Source organism: Maylandia zebra, linkage group LG23 (assembly GCF_041146795.1).
Source record: "Maylandia zebra isolate NMK-2024a linkage group LG23, Mzebra_GT3a, whole genome shotgun sequence".
In the NCBI taxonomy this organism is placed as follows: domain Eukaryota; kingdom Metazoa; phylum Chordata; class Actinopteri; order Cichliformes; family Cichlidae; genus Maylandia; species Maylandia zebra.
In genome coordinates this window covers 22,183,193-22,195,191 of record NC_135188.1, presented here as the reverse complement: position 1 = coordinate 22,195,191, position 11,999 = coordinate 22,183,193, and the positions used below count along the sequence as shown (strand labels likewise).

Genomic DNA, 11,999 nt, shown 5'->3' with positions numbered 1-11,999 from the left:
TCTGTTAGCTTTGCAACAGACTGGTGATATTCAGAGTGCACCATATGTCTGGTATTATTTCCCTTCCAAATTAGTGCTTCCTCTTAGTTGCTGATCTAAATTTGTTTCCTTTCATGTTCAGGCCGTGTTAGTGTTGTCTCTGTGTGTAGCAGGTTTTGTCTCCATGTTTGTTTCACTGTCTGCCTGTCTGTCTCTGTATTCTGTACTTCTGATAGACGTCTAATTTTGCCAGTCCCTCTTTTTGTGCGCCTTGTACCTTGTCACTCTCTGTGACCGCGTCTCACTTTGCCAGTTCCCATGTATTTAATCAGTTAATGGTGGTCTGAGTAACCCTCACCACTTTGTTCTCCAGTGTCTTTGTTCCTGTTCATCCTACATATTTTCCCCCATTTGTTATTTATTTCTGCTGTTTGCTATTTATATTTTATTCCTGCACAGTTTGCTTGAAGCACTCATATTTTGTCTATTCTATTCATGTGGATCTTATCTTTCTATTTCCTTGCTTCCTTTTCTGTTTACTTTGCTTCTTGCCCGTGTTTCATCCTTTTGCGGTGTCTGTGTTTTTTTTTATCCTATGGTCTCTTTTAAGTTTGTTTGTCTCTTTACTTCTTCAAACTGAATTCAAAGTGGAGCAAATGCTATATAACATTCTCATAGTCTCATTCACACTAACGTTGGTTCTGTATCTTGTAACCAAAGGAAGCTTCAGCATGCAGACTGGAGCCAGCGATCAAAACACGTGCTTCCTATTTTATTTTGTTGGTTATGTTGAGTTTTGCTGTAACTGTCTCGTTACTCCTGATTTGTCCCTGCCGTCTCCTCTTCCCTAATAACCGTCCTGTGTGTTTATTGTTTAATCTTCTCCTTTCGTCACCCAGCTTCACTGGTCATGTTTCCTAGTGTTATCCCCCAGTATAGGTTTCTGAGTTTCTCAGTTCCCTGTCAGATATTTCATATCATTCTCTCCGTCCAAAATAAACAGGCTGCCTTTAGTTTATCCTTGCCAGCCTGTGAGTCTGCATTTGGGTCTTCTTTTTTCATAACAAATGATCATACTCCCCGCAGATTGTGATAGTGACACCTCCAGGCCATGCTGCAACTCTCTGGAGCTTTCCGCTCTTCAGGAACTCTCTCTGCAGGAGGGGGAGATACAGAAGAGGTGGAGGAAGATCTCAGCCTGGGCGTCTATTGTCTTATGTAGTCTGGAAGATGAGTGGATGGTGGGGTGGGTGCAGTTTTCTCTGTGGTGGGGTTGGGTGGACTGTCCCGGGCTCTGTGGGGCCGGGAGGCGCTGCTGCACTGGGCCCCGGTCTGGATGGGCCTGGGCCCCCTTTCCCTGGCGGGGCGCGGAGTATGGGGGTGTCACCAGGGTGCAGAGGAGGCTACCCCCCCTCTGTCCCCTTCTGGCTGCCTCTGCCTCAATTTTATCCCACAACTTAGACATTCACATTACTCACACTCTCATTACACATACATATAGGATCTTGGGGGTGGGCACAATACATGGATACATGGATACACGATACATGTACACCCCACCCCTGGTGTCGTTGCCCACCTCTCAATTTTAAATACACGTAGACATTGAGGGCTATCAGGAGGGACTATGCGCTTACCTGCTGCTCTCTGGCAGGTACCTCCATGCCCTCCTGGGTTTTAATTGCACCTTAGAACACATGCATCAACACTACAATGAGCGGGTTGAGGGAGGTTTGGAGTCTTCTCTCACCCCCATTCTCTGCGGCCTGCTGGAGCGGGGGGGCTAGGAGGAGGAGTTGGCCGTCCGACTGCGGTCTGGAGTGTGGGGCCTCCCTGCTGCTGCGGAGTTGGGGTGGTCTGCCTCTCCCCACCGCAGGGAAAAGGGTAACACCACCTGGGTCTGGGTGCAGTTCCCCCTCCAGGGGCATGGGTACCTAGACCCGGTTCGTAGAGTACGCTTGGGGAGTGTGATCGTGTGTACAGCGTCTCTTTATGTCTGTCTCCACGTTGGTTGAGTGTGGAGTAAGTGCATATGAGAGCATGAGGGTGGGAATGGATGTTTGTGTCTGTGTGTGCCTGTATGTCTGTGTCTATATGTCAGGTTGGGTGTCAGACGCCACCTCTCTGGGGACATCTCAGGCCCTCCAAGGTTTGGAGGCCTATCTCCCCCTACCACCACTTCCCCTGCCAGTGGCGGACTCCCTCAGACATCGGTGCGTTGGTGGTTCTTTGTGTCCGGGGATGCGCGTCCAGGTACACACCGGCTCACTCCTTGGCGGCCGCTTATCGGGGCCTGGAGCCTGGGGCTCGCTCGGGCCACTTCGGAGGTGGGGGTGCCCCAGGCCTCTCGGCCTGGGGCTCGGTCACTCAGGCACGGCTGGCTGCCGGCGGAGCTCACGGGCGCGTCACTGCAACTCCCCCTGGCTTCTGCTCCGTGGCTGCTGAGTGAGCCCTCATCTGGGACTCTCCTCAGCTCTTTCTGGGACAGTGGCGCGGCTGCCCCTCTGTTGGTCTTTCTTGGTCTGTTGTGTTCTGGGGGCCTCTGGATGTCTGGAGTTTTGATCTCCTCCATACCTGCTTCATGCCCTGGAGGACGGGGCTGTGGCCCCCCCACACCCTCTAGCAGATCATTACATGAAGGAACCTTTTTAAAAAACAAGCGCGTCCATGCTCACAGGTGCTCACACACACAAACTTCACCCTTTTTGGCTCCTACCTCAAAGCACACTGTGTTCTGTTGATCTTATGTGCTGCACAATAATGTTTAATATTTAGTATTTACTGTCATATTCCCATATATCATTGTGATGTTGTTTATTCTATTACTCTTGTTCTCTTCTGCTTGTTTTCTTTTTTCTTTCTCAACAGGTGATCCAGGTGATTAATAGATGCATTTTTTTAATTTTTTTTTTCTATGGTTTTGTGTCCAGATATCAGCGCTCACCTGGCTGGTACCAAGAAGGTTCAGCAAGTGCTCCCCAGACCTGGAGTCCTGGACAGATTCTTCCCAGACCAGCCTCAAGCTGTGCAGCAGATCCGAGCGACATTGGCTGACCTCTACACTCTAGACATGGTGAGAAAAAGGGCATGGTTTTTTCATTGTTTGGAAAATTTGGCCTTCTGACACACACCTTCAATACTGAATATAAGCAGCTGGTGAACAGCATCAGTGACTGCAAGGTGAGAAATAATATAAGGTGAAGAAATGCGACCAGGGTGAGTAATGCCATATTAACCCAAATACTGTCACTATGACATGTGTCTCACAGACCAAATGTAAGTCGACACTCATGTTCTCTAGTTCAAGCAGAAATGATGTGGATCGATTCAAATTCCTGAGCCTGGATGATTTCAGCTGGAAACAAACCAACTCTGCTTCTTCCTCAGAAAAACAAGCGCTCTCTTAAAAAATAAATAAATGAATAAAATCTCTTCTTTTCAGATCTGTTGTGTCCAAGAAGGGTTTTCTAAGCTTCGTGGAGCCTCGCTCTAACTCATGGGGGAAGCATTTTGTGGTTGTTCGCCGGCCCTACGACTTCATCTACAACAGCGACCAGGACCCCGTGGAGCGAGGCGTCCTCAACCTCTCCACAGCACAGGTGGAATACAGCGAAGACCAGCAGGCCATGCTTAAGGTTTGAGGCAGGATAGAGAAAGGCTGGATGTAACACGTTTGTCTTTAATGAGAATTCATTCAAATTGTTTTGGTGCACGTTGATTGATGAAATGGCAAATGGACTGGGATTTATCATTTGAATGAACATGAATATAATGTGATGTTTTCTTTTCAGACGCCCAACACATTTGCAGTGTGCACAAAACATGGAGGCATCCTCCTGCTGGCCAACAACGAGAACGACATGAACGACTGGCTGTACGCTTTTAATCCTCTGCGAGCAGGAACGATAAGGTACACACACACAGACACACACGCTCCTCTCACACCACAGTCAAACGTGCAGCTTCTGCACCCTTCAAAAACATTCCCTTCTCCTCACAACGTAAAAATCTCCCTGCAGATCTAAGCTGGCGAGGCGGCGCAGCCTTCCTCCAGCAACCCCGCTGCCAGCTCAGCTTTCCTCCTCTCTATTCCCTCCCCTCAGCTTTTTGTGTTTTCGTTTCGATGACAATGTTTGGGTCTAATTTTGTTCCGCTTGGTTGTCATTCCCAAACTCTCCTAACTAAGTAGCATGTTGTAGTAGTCTACTTGTGTGTGCACGACTCTTTAGAAACTTTCCGTTTGCCCGTCATCTGTACAAAAAAAATGTCTCTATCAGTGTTATTTGTCTCCTGAAATGAGTTTCATTCTATTTTGGGGGTTTTTGCTGTTGGTTTTTTAATAAATTAACATGCTCGCATGATACCTGCAGCAGTCCTCAGGAGAAGACCAGGTTTGCTCAGTTTAAAACAAAAATGAACCAAATCAGCCAGCTTACATTTGAAACCATGAAGGAAAAATCTACAGTTATCTCCAAGTGACGTGTTAGTTTATGCTCTGTGTTACGACCCGGCTCAGCGGACGTAACATAAACGAGCCCAGAGACTAGGGGGTTAGATAAAAAGAAAAACATAAGGTTTATTAACACAACTGAAAACCGTTAGTGAAACAACTCACTAGGCAATAGAGTGATTTTAAACAAACATAACAACTCCAGTAACACCAATAACACCAGTAGAACACTACTCATCTAAACATCTCACAGGAGGCAACTCAAAACAAAGGCTCACATGGCAGCAGTGCAAAGGCAGGAGGGACCGTCTCCACAGTCTGTTCAAATCAACAAGTCCCTCCACGAATGAAGAATCCTCAGCCTTTTATCTTCTCAGGTGATTGCAGGCAGCTGTGTCATTGGTCTGTCGTACTCAAGGCTCCCTCAGCAGCCAATGGTGTGAGTGGTCTGGCACGCTCTGACCTGAATGAAGGTGGGGCGGGCATAGGTCCGGGCCAGCCAATCCCCCGTGAGTCCTGGAACACGTTGATTTCCATAGAGGAAGGCGGGGCCACCCCTCCCCTTAAAGTACCACCTATGTTGGGCAGAAGCAGACATTAAAGAGTGTGAACAAAAACAAAGAACAAACACAGCAAAACATGTTTACAAGCGGGACAGACCATCAGCTAAAACATTTTCAGACCCCTTCTTATGGTGAATACTTAAGTTGTATTCCTGCAACAACAGAGCCCAGCGCATAAGGCGCTGGTTATGATTAAACATGCGAGTAAGGAACACAAGTGGGTTGTGGTCGGTGTACACAACAAGAGGTAACATGCTGGACCCCAGGTATACGTGAAAGTGCTGAAGAGCCAACAACAAAGTCAGGGTCTCCTTTTCAATGGTGGAGTAGTTTAACTGATTTTTATTGAACTTGCGGGAAAAGTAACAAACGGGGTGGTTCAAACCCTGCAAGTCTTCTTGCAACAGCACTGCCCCAGCCCCGACAGCACTGGCATCAACCTCCAGTTTGAATGGTCGTGTCAAATCAGGTGCAGCTAACACAGGAGTGTGGCAGAGGAGGACTTTCGCACTCTCAAAAGCATCTTGACACTCACTTGACCATATAAACTCAACTTTTGGGCTGAGTAGGTCAGTCAATGGCTTGACTACTGAGGAGAAATTTTTACAAAGGTTTCTGTAGTAGCCCACCATCCCTAGAAACCTACGCAACTCACGCCTGGTGGTAGGTGTGGGAAACTCTTTAATCACTGCCACTTTGGCATCTATGGGCCGGACCTGTCCACGTCCCACCTCCCTGCCTAAGTACATCACTATAGCTTTGGCAAACTCACACTTAGCTAAGTTGAGAGTCAGAGTAGCTTGAGCCAAACGGTGAAATACCTGCTGTAACGTTTCCAAATGATCTTGCCATGTTTCAGTATAAATTACTAGATCATCTACGTAGGCACTGCAGTTGGACAGGCCACGGAGGACTTTATTTACCAGCCTCTGGAAGGTGGCAGGAGCGTTACACATGCCGAAAGCCATGACTGCGTATTGTAGAAAATCATCAGGTGTAACAAAGGCAGAGATGTTAGAGGCACGTTCAGTTAAAGGGACCTGCCAGTAACCATTAAGAAGATCTAATTTAGTGACATACTGAGCAGTCCAATACTGTCCACACAATCCTCAACTCTTGGGAGAGGATGTGAGTCAGCCACAGTCACAGAGTTCACCTTCCGGAAGTCTGTAATAAAACGGGGCGAGCCATCTGGCTTAGATTCCACTATACAAGGCGAGCTCCAGGGGCTTTGACTGGGCTTCGCTAAGCCATGTTGCAGCAGATAGTCAGCCTCCTGTTTCATGAGCAAGCGCTTATGGGGGCTGGCTCGATAAGGATGCTGCTTAATAGGTTTAGCTCCCTGGACATCAATATCATGCTCTAGCACCGTGGTGCAAGTTGGCACATCCCCGAGTAAACAGGTGTATTCCTTAATCAAGACAGTAACACAGAGACAGAGGGGTCAGAGTCAGGAGCTGTGATAAGAGGCCTGGTGGTGCCGACCTTTTCAATAAAAGGTGATCATCATGTCTGGCGATTATACCTCAGCAGAGACTTTGTTTGGTGAATGACACAGGTCAGAAATAATAGAAACAGAAACAAACTTCAGAGTGACAGACGAGCAACCACACACAGCAGCGCCATCTTGTTACCAGTCAGGTGTGAAGAGCAGTTAGACCAAAGGTTCATTCAAGACTTTTTATGTGAAGGGAAGGATTTTAAACTGGATTCTGGATTTATCAGAAAATCAGTTCAGCTCGATCTGTTTCAGGATGGCTGAGTGGTCTAAGGTGCTGTGTTTAGTGCTCACTCTCCCCTGGAGGTGTGGGTTTGAATCCCACTCTTAGCAGTTTCTGCTTCATTGTCTTTCTCGGTGTTCACATCTCCTCATTCCTGAAATGGTCTGCTCACATTCACGTCCAGTCCAAAAAGGCTAGGCAAGCGCCTGTACCGTCTTCGACAACTCAGGAAGTTAGCAGGTTTTTCCAGTGGTCCTCAGAACTTTCTATTCAGGCGCTGTGGAGAGCATCCTCACACAGAACATCACTTCCTGGTGTGGGAATAACTGTGTCCAGGATTGAGAAGCAGAGTGATCCGTGCGTCAGAACGCTGCTGCGTTACAAATGCAAATACAGTATGATCCACAAATATAACTTCCCTACAGGACATTTACACCAGGAGATGTTGGTCCAGAGCATCTCAGATATTAAAGGACTGGTCCCATCCCAGTAACAAAATGTTTCGACTTCTGCAATCAGGCAGAAGGTTCCACACCATCGGGGCCAAAACAGACACTCGAGGAGGAGCTTCTCTCCTCAGGCCGTACGAGTCCTAAACCAGAACACGCCCCCACTCCCCTCATAGCATCAATAAGTGACTGAAACAGGACCTTATATCAATCTGTTCACACTACCCTGGTCGCATTACTGTTTACACTTCTCTGGTCACTCAGTTGAATTACTCTGTTTATATTACTCTGGTCACTTGTTTACTTGCACAGCTCTGTCAATACGTTGCTGTGCTAATATGGCACAAGACACTTTAACACTCCATTTGCACAAAGTACATTTTCAGATTTTTGATTTAAAATTTCCAGACTTTTAAAATCTATTTACTTATTGTATATAATGTCTTTTTTTGTACAGTCAAAGGAGCAGTTCAGGAGACTTTTCACTGTTTGCTTTGTAATTTAATGACTATGCATGTGACAAATAAAAAATCTTCAGTCTTGAACGTTATGCTCTCTCTTTCTAGGCCCTGCCAGTACTCTCGCTCCAGCATTTTGGATCAGCTGAAGGCTTTTGAGGGAGTTTTTATGACATCTGAAAATAGCAAATTACAGTTTCCCAGGACTTGCATGAACAGTTCAACAGCAAAGCCCCAAAAACCAAACAGGCTCATCAGGGATTTGAACCCAGGACCGCTTACACCCAAAGTGAAAAGGGAAAAGCTTCCTTAGGCATTTTCCAGGTCACAGCAGAGGTGTGCTTGCAGGCGGAGGAGGAGTGAGGTGCTGAGGCTGCTCCTGCTGCCCTCCAGCGAAGCCCAGGTGGCAGCTCTCAAACCTGCCCACAGCAAAGAGGAGCAGCTTCAATTACATGTTTCTTAGATTGTCACAAATAAGCTTTCGTCTAATTTTCAGATGATCACTTTTAATTTTAAATTAAGAACCAATTTAGGTGGGTTATTTAGAGCTTCCAATGAGGTGCATGTGTTTAGATCATGGCGGACAAAAAAAGAGTACCTGAAGAAAAACCCTGCAACATGGAGCATGCACCCACCTGCAATCAACACAGTGGCATGAGCATATAGTCATACAGATGAGCATGACAGCGTCAAGCTTCATAACCAGAAACCTTACACCACAAATTAAGTCACATTTTGACCCTAAAATCTGAATTTTGCAGTTAAAATCATCACATAATTTTCATCTGTAATATTTTATTTCACTTGGTACATAAGTTACATGTGTGCATAATTCACTGAAAGAGATTCCTTCGTGGTACTGAAGTACTGATGTTTACTGATGTTTATTTTTGGCCCTTTTGTGTATCAGTAAAACTGATGTGCGTTCTTCCACATGCATATTGTTAAAGTCGTGTGAGAGAGTTACACATTTATAATATATGATACATAACTGTGTATTGTAGTAGTTCTGTGTACAAGTTTGAATTGAATTCTCTTATTTAATCTAAAATAAAACTCTGTGTTATCTTGAATAACAAATAATTACCTTAGAAAAACTTTTTGGAGAATTTAAATGGTAAACAATAAGAACAAGGCCAACAACATCCTTCATATCAGATCTGTTAGCTGTCCCTGTATGAGGGACTATGGGAACATGTGTGCAGCTGCAGAGATTCTTTCAAATGGAGCCTAAACAGCATGTGGCAGCTGAGAGGCTCTATAGACAACACGTGGGCTCGTCCAGGATTTGAACCCGGGACCTCTCACACCCAAAGTGAGAATCATACCCCTAGACCAACGAGCCACACAAACAGTCCAGCAAGTCTTTTTTCACAAAGTCACACATCAGAGCAACTAGATGAAGAAGAATGTGTGAAAGATTGTCTTGAACGCTCAGAGAATCATCTGTTTGTGTGCTTGATTCTAGATTTTATTCTAGGATTAATTCAGTAGAGATTTATTGGACATACTATAAGGACACATTCTATTTAACTTGAATTCTCAACAACAACAATGAGGGCTGGCCCTAAATAAATAAAGTTAAAATAAATCATATCATACTAACTGCTCTGTGTGTACTTTTTAAAAGAATCTTCTATCATTTGAATATAGCAGACATGCTTTATAAAAGCCTAGTATATATTATTTTCTTTCTTCCCTTAAACTGAAAGAATTACAAGTATGTAACTAGTATAGCAAGTTGAGAGTCATACTGTACCAAAAGAAAACAAACCTCTTCTGCCAAAGAGGAGGAGTGTAGAGATTAGAATATTATTTTACTGTTACTATTCATAACATTATCATTACTGTTGCATTACGTATCATTTATCATTATCATTTCATTAGAGCATTTATTGAAACTGTTGATGTTACATTAAAGTTTGTATTTCAGGTGTGAGCATAATTACATAATAATCTTTCATTGCAGGTGCAACTGTAACCATGTTATCCATATTGCATTTTGTGCTAATTAAAGAGTTGAAGCTCGGTCAAGTTAATTAATGGTCTGAAGCTTCGGTCAGCGCGACGTCTGGCCGATCAATAGGAAGTTAAGGTGACCTGGAGCCATGAAAGAATTGCATACATGCTTACAATACAATACACTACATATAACCTGTAAACAGAATAGAGGCCTGTGTGTGTTCAGCAGCCTGCTGCATTGGAGTTTGCCTAGTAACAGATGACTCGAACGGAGTCAGGAAGTATACTTCTAAGATGTCTTTGTTTGTCGAGTGAGGTCATGCACTGAGGTCAAGACACATAGTCTGCCTGAACACACATACACAGTATATAGACTTGTTTTGCTCGAAACTGCAAAGTTGTTTTACCTGCATACGTGACAGTTTAGTTCCACAAATAAGTGAAGTGCAGTAAGTGAAATAACAGGAAGCATCTGGCGGTGGCGGAGGAACAGAGGAAGGAACTGTTCTTTTTTAGAATATGTCCAAGGTCGGAATTACTGGAACTGATGCATGTTTCTTATCTGCTTTGACGCATGATGCTTGTCATCGACTATGTTATATATATGACTGCTCGTTTACTGTTCTGGGGAGATCGAGGCTGATGTTTTGCAGAGCTCATCTTTCCCACACACGTGTATGCTTTAATAAAATCATTGTTTTGACGCACAATGGACCTCCAGTCGTTTGTCTCTTACCTCAAATACGAAATCAGGACACTTCTTAAACACTAATAAAAATATATAACATAATTCACAATCCACTTATGACACGTTTTATGAAGTGTCAAACTGAAAGAAAAGCGTGTTTTGTCATGGTATGTCATAACAATAGCTGATGGGCTTCTATTCCTATAAAGCAGACTAGACAAACAGAAACCATCTGTCACGGTCCCCGTGTCTCTCTGGTTGGCCCACGCTCGCTACAGGTTTTGTTGTTGTTAGTTTTGGGTTTTTTTGTCTCTCCTCCTCCTCTCTGCCTGGGTGGAGCTCATTACGGGCTCTCACTCTTGGCCCACGCACCCCTGTGGATGGTGTCCACCTGCGGCTGATCCGGCTGATTTCCCCAGCTGCTATTTAAGGCAGTGGCACAGAGCAGCTCACCGCTGGAACGTCGAACCACCTGAGTTCGTGCTCGCGGCATATTCAAAGAAGGATCGCTTACACGTGTTTTATGTTGTGGAACTAACCTTGACCTTCTGTCTGTAGATTCTGGACCGAATCACCGGACCTGTCCAAGTGGGGCAGTGTGTGGAGTATTGGAGCGAGTGTGGCTGAAGAGGAGTGCGTGTGTGCGGAGGAACGGTGGCGGTGACTGAGTGGAAGAGGAAGCGTGTGTGTGGATTCCCCCCCCCCCCCTTCTCTCCCTGGAGCCCTGGACCCCCTCCCAACTCACTGTACATATATTTTGCACTAAGGTGATCCCTATTGTAAATAAATCCCCTTTTTGTTTCGTTGAAAGAACTGTCTGCGCGTGGGTCCGTTCAGTAGCCATGACACCATCCATCCATCCATTCGCTTCAGCTTATCCTGTTCAGAGTCGCGGGGGCGCTGGAGCCTATCCCAGCTATCATAGGGTGAGAGGCGGGGTACACCCTGGACAGAAACACTTTGTTGAAAACAAAAGTGAAAGGGCGACTCACATCTGACTGTGTTCCCTGTGGGTTGAGTCACTTTGTATATAAAGCATTTGCAGCATTTTTAAAAATCTATTGTTCCAAATTTCTCTGTTTTCTCAACTTTTTCTCAAGCTGAGCACTTGGTCCACTTTTACAAGCGATGGCAGCAGCAGCAGCCTTTTCCAGAGGTTTTAGTTTTAGTTTTATGTGCAATAAACATTCATTGTGTCATTTATTAATTCATCCTTTTTTTATTTTCACTTTTTAAAAATCCACTACATGTTGTGTTGTGTTTAGTTGTGTTTAGTGCCGATGTGGGACAGTTTCCAATTCCATTGTACTATTGTACCAAATATGAATGTGCAATGACAATAACGAGTTATTCTTATCTTATCTTATCTTATATCTGATCTCAGATGCACTCCCTGATGTACCCACAGTGTCTGTGCATTTAGGATACACAGACAGCTAGTATAAATCCATGCACGCACATGCATATTCTGAATATAGTCTCTGTTTCGTTTTGTTCACTGTGGAAGGTCTTTCAAGGTCACAGTAGTTCATGTAAAAGAAGCTGATATTTTCATGTAAGCAGAACGTGACTTTTTGGAATTCAAATGAAAGAGGTGCTTTGACTCAAAACATATTGCAGGCAGATTTTCATGCAACATCTCTTAAACTTAGAAAGTTCTCTTTGTACATTTCTTTACAAATCTTTATTTCCTTAAATCCTTATTGATACTTTCTCATGTGTTTCAGAA

General features: G+C 44.7%; 2 long non-coding RNA genes and 1 other non-coding gene across 3 annotated transcripts; 1 reads left to right on the top strand and 2 right to left on the bottom strand.

The window, feature by feature from the left end:
* Positions 1-2,911: 2,911 nt before the first annotated feature.
* LOC143415059 (uncharacterized) lies at positions 2,912-8,005 on the bottom strand. Its single transcript, XR_013095672.1, has 3 exons — positions 7,903-8,005; positions 4,708-5,004; positions 2,912-3,043 (listed from the first exon to the last, which is right to left on the bottom strand). It is a non-coding gene; the product is annotated as an uncharacterized LOC143415059 (long non-coding RNA).
* Positions 3,313-7,919, top strand: LOC143415058 (uncharacterized). Its single transcript, XR_013095670.1, has 3 exons — positions 3,313-3,614; positions 3,771-3,889; positions 7,729-7,919. It is a non-coding gene; the product is annotated as an uncharacterized LOC143415058 (long non-coding RNA).
* Positions 8,006-8,893: 888 nt separating the features above from the next.
* trnap-ugg (transfer RNA proline (anticodon UGG)) lies at positions 8,894-8,965 on the bottom strand. Its single transcript has one exon. It is a non-coding gene; the product is annotated as a tRNA-Pro (tRNA).
* Between the last annotated feature and the right edge of the window lie 3,034 nt (positions 8,966-11,999).